The following is a 25,501-nucleotide window of genomic DNA, read 5'->3' as shown; positions in this document are numbered from 1 at the left end:
AAATAAAACCGAGTGGGCCCTACGCGAGAATCAATGGCATCCGAGGTGTGTATGGTACTTGATCCGAGCACCCGTTTTTCGTGTATATTTGTATATACGTGTATATACACGAAAAAGGGGTACTCGGATCAAGTACCCTACACACCTCGGATGCCATTGATTCTCGCGTAGGGCCCACTCGGTTTTATTTTTTAAAATTTTTGGACGGCTCGGATCGGCCGTCCGGTGACCGGAGACGGCCGTCCGGTGGCCGTCGGTGCATTTTCCCTATGGGTACCGTCGGTACCAATAGGATTTCTGAGTGACTAAATAGCCATCAGGAGGATATTTCCTCATTCTCCCCAATTCTACTGAGATAACAAGAGAGAGAGAGAGAGAGAAGGAGAGGAAGGAGGAGGCCACGGCTAAGGGGGAGGGAGGGAGGAAGGAAAGGTCCGTTTTCGACGATCCAACTCGGTGACAAGTAAGTTCTTGTACTCTAGAAGTGTAATCCATGTTTAATTTTATATTTGTGTGGTTAGATTCTCTATGGATTGAGTTTTGGAAGGAAATTGACAAAGTTCATGTTTTGGGTCAAATTCGTGGGTTCTGCTAGGAATCAATTTTTGGTGTCTTCATAACTGTAAAAGTACGTTTCAATACGAAGATTTCGGTACCAAGATCATGCAAAACCGATAATCACACAATTAGTTATGAATTTTTGAATACTGGCTGTTTGCTGGATGTGCGATTCTGTGCGTGGCTGTCTTCTTTTAACTTTCTGGGCATGATGAACATTCTGGGTGGCTTTGGGTCTTTTACAGGAGCTGTATATTTAAGTTAAGAAGAGATTGGCGTTGGAGTCAAGTAATTTGGTTAAGAATACAATTTTTGGTGAATTTCTAAAGCAGGGTTGGTTGACTGGGGCGAAAATGGTTGCGAATCGGTTTTTCTTTTGATTGTTGGGTTAACCTCCTCTCGTTTCTGAACCTGGGATTTTAACTGAGTGTAGGGCTTGTAGTGGTGCAACTTTTGGTGTTGGTTTCAATATTTTTTGGGTTTAAGATGAAAGAGTTATGATTTTTCAATCAATTTTACTTCTTCCCGCGTAGAATCTGACAGCACCGACGGACTTTGGTATAATGGCCATAACTCCTAGCTCGGGACTCGAAATGACGCACCGTTTGTTTTGTTAGAAACTAGACACATAGAGCTTTCCAACAATACATCCCATGCATCATGGGTATGTCCGAGCGATAACAGATTTGCATCTAAAGTTGACCCAAATTCTGCCTTTGCACCAGTTTTTACTGTTATGTTGAAGCTATAATCGTAAGGCCGTAGTTAGGTTACCCGAACTCTGTTTTTGATGTATGACCTATGGATTCAAAGAAGAAGAAGTCTACTTTTCAATGGTTTAAGTGTCGCCCTGGAATTCATGTTGTTTAATTAGATATGGCCAAAATAAGACAGGCTGGTTGTGGTTGTCATTTCTGTTTTGGGAGTTTTGTTGCGTTGGTCTGTTTGGTTGAGATTGTACACTTGTGGGTTTTTATATTTGATATTTTTGGGTGTGTTGGAGTACCTTGGAGTATGGAAGAGGTGTGTGAGGTCTCCCGGGTATGTGGGTACTCCCAGACACCTCTAGAGATTTTGGTGACTTTGTGTAATGTTTGCCCCATTAGCTAGTGTAGAAAGCATGTTATGATTTGTTAGTCTAGCATTTGGTTTAACATTCCTAGATGTTCATATGCTAATATGGGTTAACTTGTGGCTAGGTAACGAGTCGGTCTTTTAGGAGGTGCCGAAACCGTAAGTTTGGCATACTCCAGTCGAATGAAAGGTGAGTGTGTTTGATATGGTTATGTTCAATAAAGTATTACATGGTGGTGATTGTATATCATGCTAATTGGGATTTAGTTAATGATATGTGTTTGTTGGGTGTTGATTGTACTCGCTAAAGGATTGTAAAGTGAGTCACAGCATATCGTGGGCCATGCCGTCTAATTAACGGTGAATGAGAGTGTGGTGTGCGGGACACAATACCTTGGGTACATGGGATGTGGCAGACGTGCCACTGTATGTTGGTGTTTATACATGTGTTTATACGATTGAGTACTTATGTTGAGTTTCGTGTGATTTACATTCATGCCGTTATTGTTATGTGGTTGTTTATTGGATAATATTGCCATGTTTGGAGAATGTGGTGGTTATGATTATTGATATTCTTTTAGGTATTGTGATATTTTATCGAGCATTTCTATATCTCACACACTCTGGCTTTCCTTTTTGGATTGCCAGGTAGTAGGTGGCTTAGAGTGGGTCCACTACTGGTCAACGCTTTGGAGAGTGCTGAGACTAGTCTCGGGTGATGTCTTTGGTTAGATTGTTGTGTAGCTGATTCGTCTAGAAGTTAACCTAAATGTTTTGTAATTAATTGGAGAGAGGGATATTTATTATATCTTGTGAGTTGAGATTTTGGCATTGACTTGGTTGTATTTTAAGTGAGAAGTCTTCCGCTAAGTTGTATTCTGATTGGTTGTAGAGTGTGGTGTGGTCTTTTGTATAGAATGCCACATGGCCGCGCTGACTCGGGCCCATTCTGGGTGCCGTTTGCGGGGCGGGGCGTGACAATATTTCTCGATCATCTACAATTTAACCCATCGTTGCTGGATTATGGTATTTCACTCTTTTTTGTCGTCTATTTTAGGCTGCATTCTTATGAACTTAACTTAAATATGAAAATTGTATTTATTTAATTTTTTTTCGCATTTGTTAGTTTTTGCACCAAACTTTTATGGGTTATTAATTCGTCTTGAAGAGAGGAATTGGAAAAGTAATTTTTTTTACATTTATTCAAGTATTTTGAGAAATAATCACTTTTCAGCAAAAAATAATAATTTTTTTTGACTAAAAAGTGGTTATTCCTTTTTTGTTCATCCCCCTTACGGTTGAGTAAATGAAGAACCTTGCAAAAAAAAAAAAAAGAAGAAGAAGAACCTTGCATTCTTTTTCAAATTCAAGAACACATCTGATTTTTCTTTTTTGAAAGATTAAGAGAGTGATAGATTTGTGATATAGGCTACAGGAATAGGAAGAAAAAAAAAGTTTTGGTGTTGTTTTCATAGATAACACTAGGAAGAACGTACCATATGTTCGATATATTTTTGCCAAAAAAAAAAATGTAATGGAGGAAAGTGAATGGTAGGAAACAGAGGGGGAGAGAGAGATTGTGTGAAATTATAGTGGATCCCTTATTTTGGTTATGGACTAGAAGTGACCATTGTGAACCTCAACATTGTTAAGCTTAGTAACCTCTTAAGTGAATAATCAAAAGCTGATATGTCAACTTTTGGTTATCCATTTTTAATTACACCACTATGGATGGCCTTAGTACCTAAGCGCACTCCCTCATGTTGTTGGGCCAAAGACCTCTTGGTGTATCTGTATGTATATTTATTTCTTACTTCTTAAGCCATTTACAATGGTATAATCAAAAGCCAATTATTGTTAAAGTTAACAATGTTGATGCAAAAGATGGCACACAATGGTATAATCAAACTTAACAATATCTTTAGAAATAATCAAATTTTAGGTTATGGATAACCAAAACTAGCAAATTTTTTCAATAATCAAAATTTGCGAGCCTCACACCATATAAGTTAACTAGCTAGTTCCAAATTTTGTATATACGCGAGTTTCAACTAGTATTTTCTTCTTATCTTCTTCGCCTGCTTTATATCTCTTCACTTCAACCACAAACGGTTAATCTTTCTTTCCCTCCAAAAGTGAAGCTCATATTTCTCGATTATCTACAATTCAACCCATCGTTGAGGGATTAAGGTGTTTCATTCTTCTTTTCATTTTATATTTTATTCCTTTTTCATTCCTCCCCTATGGTTGAATACATAAAGTACCTTGCATTCTTTTTCAAATTCAAGAACACATCTGATTTTATTTTTTTGGAAGATTAAGAGAGTGGTGGATTTGTGATTTTAGTTTGGTTAGATAGGCTATAGGAATATAAAGAAAAAAATTGTTTCAGTGTTGTTTTTGATAGAGAACACTATGAAGAACACCATATGTTCGATATATTTTTGCCCTAAAAAAATGTAATGGAGGGAGGTGAATGGCGGGAAAGAGAGGAGGAGGAGGAGGAGGAGGAGGGGAGAGAGAGAGAGAGAGAGAGAGAGAGAGAGAGAGAAATTGTAGTGGACCCCTTATTTCGGTTATGAACTAGAAATGACCATTGTGAACTTCAATATTGTTAAGCTTAGCAACTTCTTAAATGAATAATTAAAAGCTGATGTTAATTTTTGATTATTTATTTTTTATTATACCACTGTGAATGGCTTTAGTTCTTACCTTTCCTTCTCCCCTCAGCTCTTCCTAGTAAATTGCAGCATGTTCGAATTCTCAAGAAAAGATTTTAGGCTGCATTCTTATGAGCTTAATTTAAATTTGTTAAATTTGTCCTTATTTGAATTTTTTCACATTTGTTAGTTTTGTGCCAAATTTTTTTAGATTATTGATTCGTCTCAACGAGAGGAATCAGAAAAGTAAAAAAAAAATTTACTTTTATATCCAAGTATTTTGAGAAATAACAACTCTTTAGCCGAAAAAGTCACTTTTTGCTAAAAAATGGTTATTTATCAAAATACTTGGGTAAAAGTTAAATTTTTTTTTACTTTTCCGATTCCTCTCGTTAACACAAATCAATCACCCAAAAAAATTACTTCTGAGGTGCAATAGTCTCATCTGATTTAATTGGTATTCAGATATCTTTAGATGGAACTCCAAGGAATTGGCACGGTGGTCAACTATTGGAACTTAGGGGTTCGGTTTCTTTTAGGTCATAGATTCGAAATCTTTCAGATGCTATCAACTTTTACGAAGCCAATTCATAAGGCGCATTGTCCCAACTTTTAAGTGGCAAATGTAAGCATTTTCCTTTCATCAAATTGTAACGAAACCCCGAGTTCAGTTCTGCTAATTGGTGAATAAAACTTTTCCCATTGTACCAAACAGTACTAATTTGCTCAACAATGCCAGAGAAGCTGAGTATATCGGTAGTACTATCTCAACTTTCTTTCTCTCTAGAAATTTTTTCTCTCTCTCTCTCTAGAAACAATAGCCGACTCTGGTTAGGGTTTGGGGGAGGCTCCGGCTCCTCCCCTGGTCCCCCTTCTCTCCTTTCTCTCCTCCTCCTATCTTCCATCTCTCTTTTTCACTCATATCTTCTCCTTTTCGCTGCTGCTTTTTCACCCTTTGATTTGGGGGTTTTTGTGCTGGTGCGACCAGCGTGGTGGTCTTGGCTTTGCCAGTGATCGCTGCTGCTTTTTCACCCTTTGATTTGGGGGTTTTTGTGCTGGTGCGACCAGCGTGGTGGTCTTGGCTTTGCCAGTGATCCTCTGGTTGCTTGGTCCCCTCCGAGACTTTCTGATCTGCTGGGCGTTGGTGGCGGCGCTGGGAGGTGGGTTGTAGGGTGGCGAGGTTTTTGGGGGTTTTCAGTGGAGGAGATGAGGGGTGTTGGGGGTTTTTTATTTTTTTGTTTGTTGCCTTTTATTTTGTTCTCTCCAGTGTGGCCGGTTCTCACCGACTGGTTTTCCCAGTTCGGTTTTGTTACCAGTCCGAGGCTCCCTCAGATTTGGTGGGTAGAGGTGGTGGGCGAATAATGCTTGCGGAGCTTGGCTTTGGAGTAGGCGGATAAGGGCCGGGCCTGGCCCTAGTGCTCGGCGTCCCAGCTTTCAGCTTTGGGGAGTATCTTCACAGGGGAGAATCACAGTCATCGGAGCCGTGGACCGGTGTTTCGGAGTTTTAACCCAAGCGGATTTCTTCTTCGTTTTTTCGTGCCCGGAGCCTCTCGTGTCAGCGGAGGCTTGCCGGAGAATTTCTCTCCACCGCTCCGGTTCAGGATCCGGTCGGTGCCTCCATCTTCGGCGGCGGGTGATTTTTCCTCAGCCGGGGTTTTGGCCGGCGTGCATCAGTGGTAGTTCTCCATGGTGGCTGTTTTTTATTTCCTTGTTTGTTGTTTACTCCTGTTTCCATCGTTTCTGTATAGCTTTGACTGGGTGCGTGCTTTAGGCCGGGGCAGCTTGGGGATACGCTGAGGGCCCCTCGTGACCCGACCCTTTGAGGCGGTGAGACGTGCTAAAGCCTGTCCTTTAGTTTCTGCCGGTGTTGCCGATGTCCCTTTGTCATCTATTTTCTTAGCCTTTTTCTGTGATGACTTGTTGCACGTTTGCCCATTCTCTGTTGTCGGATGAATTCGCTGTATTTTGCCATTTTTTGGCTTTAATGAAATGTGACTCGGATAAAAAAATAAAAATAAAAATAAAAATGCCAGAGAAGCTCTAGGGGCAGGGCTAGGTCTGGTCTTTTGGATATCAAGTAAAGAGCCTAGTTTAATTGGATATAGTGGGGGCAATGCCTGTTCAAAGTCAATTTACCATAAATAACCACCACAAGCAATGGAAATTGATTATTATAAGTGCACAAAACACACAGAAATGTAAACACTCTCTAAAGCCATATATATGGTTAATAACTTATGATTCAGGTCGAGTCTAACTAATACAACATTTACTATTCTCCGATATCATGCCCAGCCTTCATGTCTTTCCCAGGTGCACGGAAATCTGGTCTTGGATGTACACCGATGCGCACTACAAACTTTGGGCCGCAAGTATTCTTGCCTTCTTGCCCTTCTGCAAATTCAAAAGGATCGATAACTACTTTGATTTCATTGGTAAGTAATATACCGTATTCACTACCAAGTAATGGGAAAAACTACAATACACATCCTTTATTTGGGTGTGTATTATATGCACCTCCCAAAATGTTATGAATTATAGAGAAAATGTTACGAATCGTATTGCTAAAAAGTTACGAATCATATAAAGGTTACGAGATACACTAAAATGTTATGAATCAAACTGCTAAAAAGTTATGAATTCTAAAATAAAAGTTACGAAACACTCTAAAATGTTATGAATGAATCATAAAATAGGTGCATATAGTACACCCTTTTAAGGAGCGTGTATTGTAGACTTTCCCCCAAGTAATTCATCAAGGATTTCTTGGAAAGCAATCATATCAACAAATACAAATAAAAAAGTTATTTCGCGTGTCTGCATTAAACAGCCAAAAATTATTCCGCTCACGGGATCCCAATGTCAATTTCTCAGCTGCCGACAACAGAAACGAGGCGTCATTTGGTGCCATTGCCGGCCGCTGGAGCCACTGTCGGGAATTTTATCGTTTCTTGTATGTTTCCTGCAGTTCAATCTCTTACACTTATGAGCTATGACCATCAGAATATAGATAGATTATTTGATGTAGGGACCTCTCCCACCACATTTTTTTGGTACTGAGTATTTTTTTTTTGGTGCTACCTCTCCTAGCTACCAAATGTTTGTACAACAAATGTTATCTGACAAAAAGATTAATTGTATCAGACCAATTTAATCATATCTGATCAAGATCTCAGCGGAGTCTATTGAATTGCGCTAGAATCCCGTAGTGCATTAACGCATTATTACAAGTACCCAACTCCCAAAGGAGGAAATAAAAATACTACTGTACCACACATTGGTCGGTTGTTCTTGTTAAGAACAAAAACGGAGCTATGAATTTAATATAGGTAGAAGAAGCTTCTGTTTGTCAGGAAAATTAATAATTTTTCATTCTCTTTAATCTTAGAACTTCTTAAGACCTTCCAAGAAATGGATTCTTTACAAATGGTTAAGAATTAAGATGCACAGAAAAATTGTTAGTATCAATCTGTATTCTGTTTTCCTCAGCGAAAGTTAGTATTGTTAGATTAATTAGTACCCTAACCTCCTTACTTCTAGTACCTAAGCGCACACCCTCATGCCGTTGGGCCGGAGGCCTCTTGGTGTATCTATATGTATATTTCTTTCTTACTTCTTAGTTCTTTGCATTTCCTTCTCCCCTCAGCTCTTCCCAGTAAAATGCAGCATGTTTGAATTCTCAAGAAAAGATCTTAGGTTGCGTTCTTATGAGCTTAACTTAAACTTAACTTAAATATGTTAATTTTGTCCTCATTTGAATTTTTTTCACATTTGTTATTTTTGTGCCAAATTTTTTTTTGAGTTATTGATTCGTCTCAACGAGAGGAATCGGAAAAATAAAAAAAATTACTTTTACCCAAGTATTTTGAGAAATAACAACTTTTTAGCCGAAAAAGTCATTTTTTTGCTAAAAAGTGATTATTTCTCAAAATACTTGGGAAAAAAAAAAATCACTTTTCCCATTCCTTTCATTGAGACGAATCAATAACCCCCAAAAAATTACGATTTTGTATGAAAATCCATAACATTTGCATATTAGTATAAAGATTCATAACTACATAAAAGTTATGAATTCGAGACTAAATTTGTGGACTTTTACGCAAAATGTTACGTACAGATTCAATTAAAGCAGTTTAAAGGGTGCATATTAGACACAATCAATAAGAATGTATATCAGAGAAGTCTTTTCCAAGACAGAGAATTGACGATGCTTACCGCATGGAGAAACCCGGGCAGCCATTGGGGTGGGAAGTGAAATTAAGAGAACAACAAACAAAACAAAACACACCTTGCGATCAAACATCTTCCCACCCAAAGAAAAAGAACAGCTAGTGAGGAGATATATATGTACTATAAACTTGTAAGGATCGATGTACTTTGCTTGCTTGCTTCAGGCCTTCAACTGTGGTCTATATATGGTATTATTTAGATGCATTAATTAGGCGATGACTTTAGATCATGCCAATTTAAGGTCTATAAAACACGGCTTAATTCCTTGGCGTATCTCACGGTGAACACAAAGACGGGGGACGTGACTGGTAAAAGTCCATCTTGTGGGTCGATCGAGATGCTAGAAGCGGACAAAGATTCAGAGTCATTTTTTCTTTTCAAAGACTAAGAACTTCATTGATAAAATTATATTACCATATACCGTGTGCATCTAATACAACTGAAAAAAGAAATTGCACACACGAAGACGGATTACACGACCAAATTAAATGAAGGATACATCCAATGATAAAATGATTCGGCGGTCAAATGTTAGAGAGAACCGCATGCAAGATGTCGATGAACAGCTGTCACGGTAGTTCCACTATTGACGAGGCTTCCTTACAGAAACTGACCGATACAAAATGAGTCTAGCACCCTAGGTCAAGAGCTAATTTCCACAGATAGTCATAAACCACCAAGGCAACAAACTATGTTCTACCCCGTTCCAGAAATCTTCTTAAAAAATAAGCAGTTTATTTCACATTTTTAAACTCAAAAATAATGTAAGTGAAAAATAATTTTTTAATTTTTTTTGCACCGATTAAAAGATCTCAATGAGATCTATCAAATAAGATCCATATTGATAGGAAAATTATTTGCATAATAAACACATGATTTTTGAGCTTGAAATTACCTTTCTTAAAAAATAAATACTTAATTTGCCTTTTGGAACGGAGCCCGTGTTCAAATCAAAATGTTGCTATTTGGTGGATTGAGGATTGAACATTTCCCGTTTCACCTAACACTAATTTGCCCAACACTGCTAGATAAGCTATGGGGCAGAGCTAAGGGTCTTTTTTGGCTAAATAATCTATTTAGATTATGTTTTTTGTCCTTAATCAAATTTGATAATTCAAAAAGATTTGGGTTTCCAAGTTATTCTTTTACCTTTTAGATTTCTCTCATCATAACGAAGCAATAATCTACAAGAAATTGACAGAAAACTAATAACAAATGCGAAAAAAATAATACAAAAGCTGGTCTCTGGGATATCAATAATCTTTTCAGTTTCCTCCGGTCAAAGCAAGCCTACTTTAATTTGAGATAATGAGCAATGCCAGTTCAAAATCCATTTGGCTCGACACTGTCGAGCTAAGAATGACTAAAAGGCTGCGTTTGGAAGGAGGCATTTTCTTGTATCTACGAAGATGGATTATTTATAGCCGGTTTTGTTGAGGAAAGAGCAAAAGGAAAGGGATTAGTGAAGCAAATTTGCCCACAAAACTCAAGATCCATGAAATTCCTTCCTTCTTTGATACTCAACCAAACACAAAGTAATAAACGGAAATTTAACGAAAAACAACAGAGATACGTTGAAAATCCCTAAATGATGGAAATTATGGTGACACATCACACAAAAGAGTTCGGCTTTTTGAAGCTTACAATTCAAATGTAGCCTAAAGAGCAATAACGCTTTGAGAAATCACATGCATTCACATTAACCAAACAGCCATAACCGAGAACTAGCATTATGGTGAAACATCACATGAGCACCGAGATATGGTGGTGGTCATCGACTCACCATAACTTTGCTCATAATTTAGGATTGACATTCAAAAGGGCGTCGGTTAGGGTTTCAATTCATTACCCTTCAAAGTTAAGACAACAACCACATGCAAACAAAAAAATCAAACAACAAACAATGATAACGCAGCGGAATTCTCAAGAGACTAGTTAGCGTACTTGATGTAAGACAAGAATTTAGGAGATTTCAATTACTCCCTCCGTCCCTTTTTTAGAGTCCAGTATTCCATTTTAGGTTGTTCTTTTATAAGTGTCCATTTTGTAAAGTTAGTGGGTAAAAGTTGGTGAATTTTCCATTTTGCCCATAAAGGTAGATTTCATTTTGAAAAGTTTAGTAAGTAAAAATGTAATAATGATATTTCCATATAAGGTAAGGATGGAAAGTAGAGGTAAAAATTGATGTGAAAGGTGTAATGATGATGTCTTTTTAATAAATTGGAATTACGAAGCATGACACTTAAAAGGGGACGGATGTATGAAAACTTTATTTTATAGGAATTATTCATTTTAGGAATTCCTCTTTTAATGCCACTTGTTTAGGCATATTCCTATTAGTCTTTTAATTTTGTTACTCATATTCCTATTAGTCTTTTAATTTTGTTAGTCTTGGTTTCCAAGTATTATGCCCAAACAAGTGGCATTAAAAGAGGAATTCCTAAAATAAATCGCTTGAATCATTCAATAAGACCGGGGTGGAATCTAGGTAGTCAGATAGCATGGTGTAGCCCAAATCGTCTACTGCGGAGGGAGAAGTTTTACTCTTTTTTCACATTCGATGACTTTTGGTTATCCGTTGTTTCATTGTTTTTCTCTTTCCTCTCTTATTTTGTGACATGATGGGACACGCCACTCGGTCCCCCCCAAACACTCCTCTTTTCACATTTGCGAGTTTCACTGCTTGTAAGTGAGGAGTGTTTGGGGAGTAACTGAGTGGTGTGTCTGTAGCATGATTGTTACAAACTTACAAGAGAGACATGTAGCAATGATTCTTGTTTAATAGCCCAAGAAAGCAGCGTGGCCGAAGGAGGTGCTTGTATGAAATTCAGCAACCTTGTCCGATTGAGGGATCTGGTGATTATTTTACTGCAACCCCCGAAAGATTAGTTCGGTTGATTTGTGAATTTGCTCGTCGTACAATTTTTTAGAATTCAATTCTTTGAGTCAGGCCGTATGTAAGTAATATCCTGTGAACTCCTTAATCTCGATGTAGATGGTCTACATTTGATCGAATTGGATACAAAATTTGTCGTGATACGCGTATGCAGACCCGGACACCCGGACCTTTGGAAGAATGAATTATGGTGCTGCGAGAATATTTTTTGGGTTTATATAATCCCACTAAGTCCACTCGCTCATTTTTGTCTTTCTCTAGATAAAAGAAAACAAGTAATCTATAAGGAAAATAATTATTTTCCCCTAATTCGTTATTAGAAATGGATTTTAGTCCTATTATATTTTACGTTGGTGCTCAACAATGTAAACCGAATTGTTTATCTTAATTCTAGAATATTCTTGTATAACATGTACCCATATGATTCACATGATCCATTCAACTATATATATTTATAATATGGAGAGATGACAAAGATTGTTTTAATTATGAGTTTGTCACTCTTCAAATTCTTTTGGTGGGGATTATTTTTTCAACGAGCTCTACAAAAGGGTTGTTTGAAATACATAGATAGACTCAAAATCAAAATGAGTCCGCCGCTAGCGATCAATGAGTGATACTATCCCATTTCAATTGTCGAAAACTTGAATTTTAGTTAAATAGTTAAGTTGTTTCATGGCAAAATAGCATTCTTTGGATAGAAAATAAAGTCAAAGGATTTTGGGTCTAGTGCAAATGCATGATTTGTATTTAGTGGGAGCTCGAAAGACATATCAACGTATGGATGATGTTATGAAGTCCCTGGTCATTTTAGGAACATCGTAATTTTTAGCATAACTTCACTATTATGAGTATAACTAAAATCCATTACAAGTATGACAAAACCCAAACAAGACATAACCAAAAAATATTCAAAAAATCAACCAAAGGCCTTATTATGATTCTGTTATGCTTGTAATGGATTTTGGTTATACTCATAATGATTTTGTTATGCCAAAAATTACGATGTCTCCAAAATGACTGGTGACACTGAAGTTATTCCCTCTACATTACTAACGAAAGTATAGCCTATAAGTATGTATGCTTCTCGCTAGATTTGATAGAGAGAAGAAATTATATACATAAATGTATGTACACACACGTAACCGTCATTATTTTACTCACCCACGCCAACACACACTGTTGGAAAATGATTAGGACATAGATGTTTCAGAAACAAAATTCGGACATAGATGTACTCAGAGCCATTCGATGCAAAAAAAAAAAAAAAAAAATCGGAAAGAGCTTCATCCGAATAGTTTTTTATTAAACTGTTCAATAAAAAATTACTTAGCCTTTCCTAGTCTTCTTTTTTTTATTTCTCGAGGGTACCCTTAAAATCATGTTTTGAACATATTGAGCGGCTCGAATCATCGAAATTCGATCGGGAAAGGGGCGGTGCGGACCGAAGCAAAATTTGGCCGCCCTAACTTGAACAAAATCAGGATCGGTCCGCACCTCCCCTTTTCCAATCGAATTTCGATGATCCAAGCCATTCAATATGTTCAGAACATGATTTTAAGGTTATCCGCGAGAAGTCAGCAAAAAAATTGACCGGCAAGGGCTTCATCCGAGCAGTTTTTTATTTAATAGTTAAATAAAAAACTATTCGGATGAAGCCCTTTCTAATCATTTTTTTTTTGCTGATTTCTTAAGGATACCATTAAAATCACATTTTGATCACAATGAGCGGCTCGGATCATCGAAATTCGATCGGAATGCTATTTAACGGGGACTTTAACGAAATCCGTTAGTCATTTGGACGGAAGGGGGTGTTTTAATTAACGGAAGATAACGTTGGGAGTAAAATTAATTTTTTTTGAAAGTTTGAGAGTCTAATTGAAATTTATACTGCCGAACTCTGGAATCACAACAATATGTGGATAATCGTGGATCGATTGACCATCCTGTCCGGACGGGAGTCAAGATGACCGTCCAGGGACCTGAGCGAAGAGATAATGCCTGTATTGCAGCTGGAATAGGGTAAAATGAAAGGCCTCTGCTTCTGCTCGATCAAACGTAATCTCTACTGATGTTAGTGAAACTGAATCCCCTGGCTATGGAACTATGGATTGGGCAATTCTTCCATCCACTCGCTAGCTCAGTCAATACCAAATTAATAGAGAAGATGAGATTATTTGGTTCTCTTACTAAAGGCGCTTATAGTGCTACCTCTGCTAGTCTCCTTCGCAGGCCGTTAAGGAAATTAACTCTGAGGTGCAATGGTCTCATCTAATTTAATTGGTATCCATATATCTTTAGATGGAACTCCAAGGAATTGGCACGGTGGTCAACTATTGGAACTTAGGGTTCGGTTTCTTTTAGGTCATAGATTCGAAATCTTTTAGATACTATCAACTTTTACGAAGCCAATTCATATGGCGCATTGTCCCAACTCTTAAGCAGCGAATGTAAGCATTTTCCTTTCATCAAATTGTAACGAAACCCCGAGTTCAGTTTTGCTAATTGGTGAATAAAACTTTTCCCATTGTACCAAACAGTACTAATTTGCTCAACAATGCCAGAGAAGCTCTAGGGGCAGGGCTAGGTCTGGTCTTTGGGATATCAAGTAAAGAGCCTAGTTTAATTGGATATATAGTGGGCAATGCCTGTTCAAAGTCAATTTACCATAAATAACCACTACAAGCAATGGAAATTGATTATTATAAGTGCAAAAAATACACAGAAATGTAAACACTCTCTAAAGCCATATATATGGTTACAAAACTTATGACTTCCCGCCTTGATCATATGAGTGACCTCGTGCATGGCCAAATGGGATTGGGCGTACATCGATGCGCACTACAAACTTTAGGCCGCAAGTATTCTTGCCTTCTTGCTCTTCTGCAAATTCAAAAGGATCGATAACTACTTTGATTTCATTGGTAAATATAATATACTGTATACACTACCAAGTAATTCATCAAGGACTTCTTGGAAAGCAATCATATCAACAAATACAAATAAAAAAAATTATTTCGCGTCTCTGCATTAAATAGCCAAAAACTATTCCGCTCACGGGATCCCAATGTTAGTTTCTAAGCTGCTGACAACAGAGATGAGGCGTCATTTGGCGCCATTGCTGGCCGTTGGAGCCACTGTCGGGAATTTTATCGTTTCTTGTATGTTTCGTGCAGTTCAAACTCTTGCACTTTTGAGCTATGACCATCAGAATATAGATTAGATTATTTGATGCAGGGACCTCTCCCCCCACATTTTTTTTGGTACTGAGTATTATTTTTTGGTGCTACCTCTCCTAGCTACCACATGTTTGTACAACAAATGTTGTCTAACAAAAAGATTAATTGTATCAGACCAATTTAATCATATCTGACCAAGATCTTAGTGGAGTCTATAGAATTGCGCTAGAACCCCGTAGTATTGTTAGAACTTAATTAATAACTTTTCATTCTCTTTAAACTTAGAACTTCTTAAGACCTTCCAAGAAATGGATTCTTTACAAATGGATAAGAAGATGCACAGAAAAATTGTTAGTATCAATCTGTAATTCGTTTTCCTCAGTGAAAGTTAGTATTGTTAGATTAATTAGTACCTTAACCTCCTTACTCTTAGGCCATCCACAGTGGTATAATCAAAAGTCAATTTGTTGTTAAAGTTAACAATATTGGTAAAAAAAAGTTCCAGTACGTGTTGTTTTCATAGATAACACTAGGAAGAACGTACCATATGTTCGATATATTTTTGCGCAAAAGAAAAATGTAATGGAGGAAAGTGAATGGTGGGAAACAGAGGGGGATAGAGAGATTGTGTGAACTTATAGTGGACCCCTTATTTTGGTTATGGACTAGAAGTGATCATTGTGAACCTCAACATTGTTAAGTTTAGTAACCTCTTAAGTAAATAATCAAAAACTGATGTGTCAACTTTTGGTTCTCCATTTCTAATTACACCATTATGGATGGCCTTAGTACCTAAGCGCACTCCCTCATGTTGTTGGGCCAAAGACCTCTTGGTGTATCTGTATGTATATTTATTTCTTACTTCTTAGGTCATTCACAGTAATATAATCAAAAGCCAATTATTGTTAAAGTTAACAATGTTGATGCAAAAGATGGCTCACAATAGTATAATCAAACTTAGCAATATCCTTAGAAATATTCAAATTTTAGGCTTTGGATAACCAAAACTAGCAACATTTTTCAATAATCAAAATTTGTGAACCTCACACCATATAAGTTAACTAGCTAGTTCCAAATTTTGTATATACGCGTGTTTCAACTAGTATTTTCTTCTTATCTTCTTCGCCTGCTCTATATAACTTCACTTCAACCACAAACGGTTAGTCTTTCTTCCCCTCCAAAAGTGAAGCTCATATTTCTCGATCATCTACAATTCAACCCATCGTTGCCGGATTAAGGTGTTTCATGATCTTCTTTTCCTTTTCTATTTTATTCCTTTTTCATTCCTCCCCTATGGTTGAATACATGAAGAACCTTGCATTCTTTTTCAAATTCAAAAACACATCTGATTTTATTTTTTTGGAAGATTAAGAGAGTGGTGGATTTGTGATATTAGTTTGGTTAGATAGGCTACAGGAATAGGAAGAAAAAAATTGTTTCGGTGTTGTTTTGATAGAGAACATTATGAAGAACACCATATGTTTGATATATTTTTGCCCTAAAAAAATGTAATGGAGGGAGGTGAATGGCGGGAAAGAGAGGAGGAGGAGGAGGAGGAGGAGGAGGAGAGAGAGAGAGAGAGAGAGAGAGAGAGAGAGAGAGAGAGATTGTAGTGAACCCCTTATTTTGGTTATGAATTAGAAATGACCATTGTGAACTTCAATATTGCTAAGCTTAGTAACTTCTTAAATGAATAATCAAAAGTTGACGTGTCAACTTTTGATTATCTATTTTTTATTATACCACTGTGAATGGCTTTAGTTCTTACCTTTCCTTCTCCCCTCAGCTCTTCCTAGTAAAATGCAGCATGTTCGAATTCTCAAGAAAAGATTTTCGGCTGCATTCTTATGAGTTTAACTTAAATTTGTTAATTTTGTCCTTATTTGAATTTTTTCACATTTGTTAGTTTTGTGCCAAATTTTTTTGGATTATTGATTCGTCTCAATGAGGGGAATCAGAAAAGTAACAAAAAATTTACTTTTATCCAAGTATTTTGAGAAATAACAACTCTTTAGTAGAAAAAGTCACTTTTTTGCTAAAAAATGGTTATTTATCAAAATACTTGGATAAAAGTTAAAAAAAATTTACATTTCCGATTCCTCTCGTTAACAAGAATCAATAACCCAAAAAAATTACGATTTTGTATGAAAATCCGTAACATTTGTATATTATAAAGATTCATACATACATAAAAGTTATGAATTCGAGAGTAAAGTTGTGGACTTTTACGCAAAAAATGTTATGTACGAATTCAATTAAAGCAGTTTAAAGGGTGCATATTATACACAATCAAATAAGAATGTGTATCAGAGAAGTTTTTTCCAAGACAGAGAATTGAAGATGCTTACCGCATGGAGAAACCCGGGCAGCCATTGGGGTGGGAAGTGAAATTAAGAGAACAACAAACAAAACAAAACACACCTTGCGATCAAACATCTTCCCACCCAAAGAAAAAGAACTGCTAGTGAGGAGATATATATGTACTATAAACTTGTAAGGATCGATGTACTTTGCTTGCTTGCTTCAGGGCTTCAACTGTGGTTTATATATGGTATTATTTAGATGCATTAATTAGGCGATGACTTTAGATCATGCCAATTTAAGGTCTATAACACGGCTTAATTCCTTGGCGTTTCTCTCGGGGAACCCACAGACGGGGGACGTGACTGGTAAAAGTCCATCTTGTGGGTCGAGATGTTAGAAGCGGACCAAGATCCAGAGTCATTTTTTCTTTTCAAAGACTAAGAACTTCATTGATAAAATTATATTACCATATACCGTGTGCATCTAATACAACTGAAAAGAGAAATTGCACACACGAAGATGGATTAGACAACCAAATTAAATGAAGGATACATCCAGCAATAAAATGATTCGGTGGTCAGATGTCAAAGAGAACCGCATACAAGATGTCGATAAACAGCTGTCACGGTAGTTCTACTATTGACGAGGCTTCCTTACAGAAACTGACCAATACAAAATGAGTCTAGCACCGCAGGTTGAGAACTAATTTCCACAGATAGTCATAAACCACCAAGGCAACAAACTATGCTCTACCAATTCCAGAAATCTTTTAAAAAAATAAGCAGTTCATTTCAAATTTTTAAATTCAAAAATAATGTAAATGAAAAATAATTTTTTGATTTTTTTTTTGCACCGATTAAAAGATCTCAATGAGATCTATCAAACAAGATTCATATTGATAGAAAAATTATTTGCGTAAACACATGATTTTTGAGCTTGAAATTACCTTTCTTAAAAAATAAGTACTTAATTTGCTTTCTAGAACGGGATAAATTCTCATCAAACCATAATCAAGCCCGTGTTCAAATCAATATGTTGCTAATTGGTGGATTGAACATTTCCCGTTTCACCAAACACTAATTTGCCCAACAGTACTGCTAGAGAAGCTATGGGGCAGAGCTAAGGGTTTTTTTGGCTAAATAATCTATTTAGATTATTTTTTTTGTCCTTAATCAAATTTGATAATTCAAAAAGATTTGGGTTTCAAAGTTATTCTTTTACTTTTTAGATTCCTCTCATCATGATAAAGCAATAATCTACAAGACGGAAAACTAATAACAAATGAAAAAAAAAATTGAATAAGGACAAAAAAATAATGCAAAGGCCGGTCTCTGGGATATCAATAATCATTTCAGTTCCCCCCGGTCAAAGCGAGCCTACTTTAATTTGAGATAATGAGCAATGCCAGTTCAAAATCCATTTGGCTCGACAGTGAATGACTAAAAGCTGCGTTTGGAAGCAGGCATTTTCGTGTATCTACGAAGATGGATTATTTATAGCCGGTTTTGTTGAGGGAAGAGCAAAAGGAAAGGGATTAGTGAAGCAAATTTGCCCACAAAACTCAAGATCCATGAAATTCCTTCCTTTTTGATACTCAACCAAACACAAAGTAATAAACGGAAATTTAACGAAAAACAATAGAGATACGTTGAAAATTCCTGAATGAAGGAAATTATGGTGACCCATCACACAAGAGAGCTCGGCTTTTTGAAGCTTACAATTCAAATGCAGCCTAAAGAGCAACAACGCTTTGAGAAATCACATGCATTCACATGAACCAAGCAGCCATAACCGAGAACTAGCATTATGGCGAAACATCACATGAGCACCGAGATGTGGTGGTGGTTATTGACTCACCATAACTTTGCTCATAATTTAGGATTGACTTTCAAAAGGGCATCGGTTAGGGTTTCAATTCATTACCCTTCGAAGTTAAGATACCAACCATATGCAAACAAAAAAATCAAACAAATAATGATGACGCATAGGAATTCTCAAGAAACTAGTTAGCGTACTTGATGTAGGACAAGAATTTAGGAGATTTCAATTATATGGAAACTTTATTTTAGGAATTATTCATTTTAGGAATTCCTCTTTTAATGCTGCTTGTTTAGGCATATTCCTATTAGTCTTTTAATTTTGTTAGTCTTGGTTTCCAAGTATTATGCCTAAACAAGTGGCATTGAAAGATGAATTCCTAAAATGAATAATTCCTAAAATAAAGTTTCCATATAATTGAAATCTCCTAAATTCTTGTCCTAAATCGATACTAGTCCAAACAAGATAAACAACTCGAAGCAAGCAAACCTCGTGCACAAGGAAGAAAGAGAAAAACTCTACAATATTATTGATAAAAAGTTAAATAATTGAATAACTTACACCTCTATTTATACTAGTAGGAGTCCTAATAATAAGGTAACTACTTAGAGTGGAGACCAAGTAAAACAATACTTGGAAACTAAGACTAACAAAATTAAAAGACTTATAGAAATATGCCTAAGCAAGCGGCATTAAAAAAGGAATTCCTAAAATGAATAATTCCTAAAATAAAGTTTCCATATAATTGAAATCTCCTAAATTCTTGTCCTACATCAATCGCATTTTCTTCAAAAGAACTCAACCTCGAGTTCTCGTTGGGAATCTACCATCTTCCATGCCAAGGAAATAGATACTTAGAATACTTCAATCCCTTGATTTTCTTCCAATTTTTTTTTGAAGAAAAGTGTTTACGCGATGATCCGTTCTCTTCATGATTCAACTTGTTGACAAGATTCACTAGAAGAATGTTAGGAACCCAATCAAATTGTTGCATTCCAAGAAAATCGACAGCTAGAACCTTATGCTGAAGTTGCTGGTTCTCAAGACTTTGATTTATTATAGAATTGGTTGGTGCCACAATACGTAGAAAGCCTTCTTTATTAATTTCAAAACTTTCGTCATTTTTTTATTCCTTCCTCAGGTAGCAATAAGGAAATTTCCAACTTGATTGCAAATCTTCTCGCCAACTTCTATTGCACTTTCATCAAAGATCTAATTGTCTTTCGAGCATTGGGAAAATTTCTTCTTTGATAGAAAATTGATTTTCAGCAACAAATATATTTTCTTGTAGTGTTGCAGTCAACTTCATTGTGGGTGATTCATCAAGCCCAAACGCACAAACCTCCAATGCAATATTCTTTTGGTCCTCCACAACCGCATCCGAAACAATTTCAGTATCCTCTTGCACACAAACATCGATGTCAATTTCGTCTTGATCTTCAACTTCAATTTTGACCTCTCCCACGACATTCTACAATAATTTGTTTTGCATGATACTAGTTTGGCCTGTATTTTTCCTCCAACAATTGCTCATAATTCCATGGTAAAAATCTCTCCATCATACGTTTTTTTAATTTTGTACCATGCATGAATTCGACGCTTGCCCAATCGATATCTTAGAAATTGCATATCTAGCCACCATCGTAGCGCTGGACCCATAAGCTTCCTTAACAAATACCTCCGCATTTGTTCTGTCGGAATTTTTGCATACTCGAAGGAATCTTTGATATCTAGAATCTAATCCAAACGATTTTCAAAAAATTCAAGACCACTAAATTTTGGCAAATTATTATAATACCTGAAATTTGGTTGTCACTTTACCGACTGATAATCATCATGGTTTTTGAATAGCTCGCCTTCAAATTTATTCCTACTATCGTACTGATAATAAGAATATCATCTGGAGACGTTTTGGTTAATAGGTTGGTTGTGTGCAAATGCCTTAATGCGGTTTTTGTCAACTTTGTGTTTAACAGGTTGACCATGGGCAAATTCCTTGGTGCGAGTCCTGTTAAATCCTTCCCCACGACCAATGTCAATGGGTGTGTCTTCAACTTTGTTTGTTGCTATCGAACCAGGAAAAGTGTAGCTCTGATACAACTTGACGCAGTGGAATTCACAAGAGACCAGTTAGCGTACTAGTCTAAACGAGATAAACAACTCGTAACAACGAGCAAACCTTGCGCACAAGGAAGAAAGAGAGAAACTCTGCAATATTATTGATAAAAAGTTAAATAATTGAATAACTTATACCCATATTTATACTAGTAGGAGTCAGTAATAAGGTAACTACTTAAAGTGGAGACCAAGTAAAATAATACTTGGAAACCAAGACTAACAAAGTAAAAAGACTGATAGGAATATGCCTAAACAAATGGCATTAAAATAGGAATTCCTAAAATGAATAATTTCTAAAATAAGGTTTCTATATAATTGAAATCTCCTAAATTCTTGTCCTACGTCGAATGAGTACTCCAATAATCTCCCCCACAATAAAGACACTCAACAAACTACATTCACCACAATGGAATCAAATCCAATTGCTCTCTAAGCCACAGCATACGCATGAACCAAACAATCATAACTGAGAAGTGAGAACTAATACTTTCGTGACCATATTTCGTTACTACATCCTAGGTACCATTTATCACCAATGAATAGTAGAATGTCTCATCTGTCATGTAGCGGAACACATTCTGCTAATACAATGCTAGCGACACATAACACATTTTACCAATGTAATGCTGGTAACACATCGCATGACCACCGAAATGCGGTGATGGTCACCATATTGCATTGCTCATAATTGAGGATTGACATTCAAAAGGACATTGGTTAGGGTTTCAATTCTCATTATGTAACACCCATCCTGAGAATATTTTGGGTTTCGATTTAATTTTGAGGTTTGGGGCTTAATTCGTATTCGTTGGATTCTATGAGGGGCCTTGGTGTGATTTGCATGGAGATTGTTATTGGTTTGGAGTACCACATGGGATTTCTTCCTAAGTGAATGGCGATCAGGAGGATATTTTCCTCGTTCTTCCCATTTGTACTGACGAAAAAAATTTCAGTGCCAATCCGGTACCACGTGGTGTCCGCTTGGTGCATCCAAGTTGTCCATTGCGGTTTTGGACGGTTCGGATTTGAAGAGAGAAAGAGAAGAGAGAGTGTGGAGGTGAGAGGAGAGAGAGTGTTTTAATCTGGACCGTCCAATATATTTTTGTACGGCTCGGATGTGCTCGCTCGAATATCACGTCAGCCGGGTGATGTGGTACCCACCCGGCATAGAAAAATTTCTCTGTACCGACATAGCAAGAGAGAAAGAGAGGAGGCCACGGCTAAGGGGAGGGAGGAAGGAGAGGTCCGTTTTCGGTGATCCAACCCGATAACAGGTAAGTTCTTGTACTCTAGAAGCGTAATCCATATTTAATTTCATATTTGTGTGGTTAGATTCTCCATGGATTGAGTTTTGGAAGAAAATTGACAAAGTTCATGTTTTGGGTCGAATTCATTGGGTTTTGTTATGGGTTTGTTTTTGAGGCATGGGTGTGAGTTAGATGTGTGTAATTTTCATTATATAATGTTGTGGTGGTAATTTGGTGGCTGTTTGGGTGGTTTTGAGGTGGTTGGTGGAGGTTTGAGGGTTGAAACCAGTAGCTGCCTCGCAGCAGTTTTTTCAGATTCGTGTTCAAACTTCAAACAGGCATAACTTTGTCGTTATTATTCAAAACGAGGCTTATAGTATATCGAAATCTATGTACTGAAAGTGTACTTTCCAACGGTGGTAGTCTGGTAAGCTACTTCCAATTGAGTAAAAAGATATGGCCAAAATAAAACAGGCTGGTTGTGGTTGTCATTCCTGTTTTGGGAGTTTTGTTGCGTTGGGCTATTTGGTTGAGTTTGTACACTTGTGGGTCTTTATAGTATTTGATATATTTGGGTGTGTGGAGTACCTTGGAGTATGGGAAAGGTGTGTGAGGTCTCCCGGGTACGTAGGTACTCCCGGACAACACCTCTAGAGCTTTTGGTGACTTTATGTAATGTTTGCTGCATGAGCTAGTGTAAAAGGCATGTGTATGACTTGTTATTCTAGCATTTGGTTTAACATCCCAAGATGTTCATATGCTAATATAGGTTAACTTATGGCTAGGTAACGAGCCGGTCTTTTAGGAGGTACTGGAACCGTAAGTTTGGCATACTCTAATCGAATGAAAGGTGAGTGTGTCTGATATGATTCTTATTAATAAGATATTGCTGTGGTGGTGAGTGTATACCTTGCTAATGGTATTTTAACTTTTGATATGATTATCTTTAATAAGATAATGTTGTGGACGTGATTGTATATCAATGAGATCATGCTAGTCGTGGTTTGGCTATTGATATAGATATATGTGGTGGAGATTGTATACCATGCTATATGTTGTTCTAGCTAATAGTACGCATGTTTGTTGGATGTTGATTGTACCCGCGAAAGGATTGTGGAGTGAGTCATACTATGTCGTAAGCCATTCCGCCTAATTAACGGAGGTTGGGAGCATGGTTTGCGGAACACAATGCCTTGGGTACGTGGGAATGTGGCAGACATGCCACTGCATGCTTTTGTGATTTATATTCATGCTGTTGTTGATTCATTTATTATTATGTGGTTGTTTATTGGATAATACTACTATGTTTGGAGGATGTAGTGGTTATAATTATTGTATTCATATGGGTATTTCAATTATGTTGGTGATGAGTATTCTTATTGATATTCCTTTGGGTATTGTGATATTTTATCGAGCACTTCAATATTTCACACATTCTGGCTTTCTTTTTTGGATTGTCAGGTAGCAGGTGGCTTAGAGTAGGTCCACTACCGGTCAGCGCTTTGGGGAGTGCTCAGTCTAACGTTGGGTGACGTCTTTGGTTAGATTGCTGTGTAATTGGTTCATCTAGAGGTTAACTTATGCGTTTTGTAATTAATTGGAGAGATGGTTATTTATTATAACTTGTGAGTTGAGATTTTGGCGTTGACCTAGTTGTATTTTATGTGTCTTCCGATGATTTTTGTTCTGATTGATTGTAGAGTGTGGTGTAGTCTTTTGTGTGGAATGCCGCGTGAACGCGTCGACTCGGGCCTACTTCGGGTGCCGTTTGTGGGGCAGGGCGTGACACATTACCCTTCAAAGTTAAGACCAACTTTGAAGGAATTCTTATGTACAAAACTCAAAAACCATGCCTAGGTTGTAAGCTGAAGTCAGGAATCACAACGCCATCTGGGTAATCATGGATCAATTGACCATCTTGTCCGGACGGGAGTCACGGCCGTCCAAGGACCTAATAAGGGAAGAGATAATGCCTCTATACCAGCTGGAATTGGGTAAAAAGGAAGGCCTCTGCTTCTGCTCGATCAAACGTAACCTCTACTGATGTTAGTGAAACTGAATCCCCTGGCTATGGAACTATGGATAGGGCAATTCTTCCATCCACTCGCCAGCTCAGTTAATACCAAATTAATAGAGAAGATCATGAGATTATTTGGCTCTCTTACTAAAGGGGCTTATAATGCGAGCCTGCTTGGCAGACTATTAAGGAAATTAGCTCTCAGGTGCAATGGTCACATTTGATTTTATTGGTATCCAGATATCTTTAGATGGAACTCCAAGGAATTGGCATGGTGGTCACATATTGGAACTTAGGGGTTCGGGTTTTTTTAGGTCACAGATTCGAAATCTTTCAGGTGATATCAACTTTTACGGAGCCAGTTCATATGACGCATTGCCCTGACTTTAAGTGGCAAATGTAAGCATTTTCCTTTCATCAAATCGTAACGAAACCCCGAGTTCAGTTCTGCTAATTGGTGAATAAAACTTTTCCCATTGTACCAAACAGTACTAATTTGCTCAAAAATGCCAGAGAAGCTCTAGGGGCAGGGCTATGTCTGGTCTTTGGGATATCAAGCAAAGAGCCTAGTTTAATTGGATATAGTGGGCAATGCCTGTTCAAAGTCGATTACCATAAATAACCACTACAAGCAATGGAAATTGATGATTATAAGTGCACAAAACACACAGAAATGTCAACACTTTAAAGCCATATATGCTTGCAAAACTTATGATTCAACTCGATTCTGACTAATACAACATTTGCTATTCTCCTACACCCGGTGGTGCAGATTGAGAGGCTGCATGGCCTGGTTGCCTTGAGTGTACATCGATGCGCACTACAAACTTAAGGCCTTGAGTATTGCTGCCTTCTTGCTCTTCTGCAAATTCAAAAGGATCGATAAGTACTTTGATTTCATTGCTAGTAATACACTGTATACACTAACGTGCAGTTCATGAAGGACTTCTGGGAAAACAATCATATCATTCAAACAAATAAAAAAAAATTTTATTTCACGTCTCTGCATTATATTGCCAAAAACTAATATTGGTCCCTAATATTTATGGATAGTTCATGTTAATTTTCCCCCAATTTATGAGACAGCCTGCTCACGGGATCCCAATGTCAATTTCGCAGCTGCCGACAACAGAGATGAGGCGTCATTTGGCGCCATTGCCGGCCGCCGGAGCCACTGACGGGAATTTTATCGTTTCTTGTCTGTTTCCTGCAGTTCAAACTCTTGCACTTTTATGAGCTATGACCATCAGAATATAGAGAGATTATTTGATGCAGGGACCTCTCCCACCACAATGTTGTCTGACAAAAAGATTTATTGTATCCGATCATTTAATCATATCTGACCAAGATCGAATCGCGCTAGAACCCTGTAGTGCATTAGCGCATTACAAGTACCCCAC

General features: G+C 37.3%; 2 long non-coding RNA genes across 2 annotated transcripts; both read left to right on the top strand.

Annotated features, from left to right (window-relative positions):
• Nucleotides 1-334: 334 nt before the first annotated feature.
• LOC131298874 (uncharacterized) lies at nucleotides 335-2,502 on the top strand. Its single transcript, XR_009190567.1, has 3 exons — nucleotides 335-463; nucleotides 1,758-1,822; nucleotides 2,281-2,502. It is a non-coding gene; the product is annotated as an uncharacterized LOC131298874 (long non-coding RNA).
• A 19,516-nt stretch (nucleotides 2,503-22,018) lies between these two features.
• LOC131298873 (uncharacterized) lies at nucleotides 22,019-23,751 on the top strand. Its single transcript, XR_009190566.1, has 2 exons — nucleotides 22,019-22,111; nucleotides 23,546-23,751. It is a non-coding gene; the product is annotated as an uncharacterized LOC131298873 (long non-coding RNA).
• The last annotated feature ends 1,750 nt before the right edge of the window (nucleotides 23,752-25,501 follow it).

The sequence above is a fragment of the Rhododendron vialii genome, chromosome 8a (genome assembly GCF_030253575.1).
Source record: "Rhododendron vialii isolate Sample 1 chromosome 8a, ASM3025357v1".
Taxonomy (NCBI): Eukaryota; Viridiplantae; Streptophyta; class Magnoliopsida; order Ericales; family Ericaceae; genus Rhododendron; species Rhododendron vialii.
Note: the sequence above shows the minus strand (reverse complement) of the source record. Positions and strands in the feature narration are given on the sequence as shown.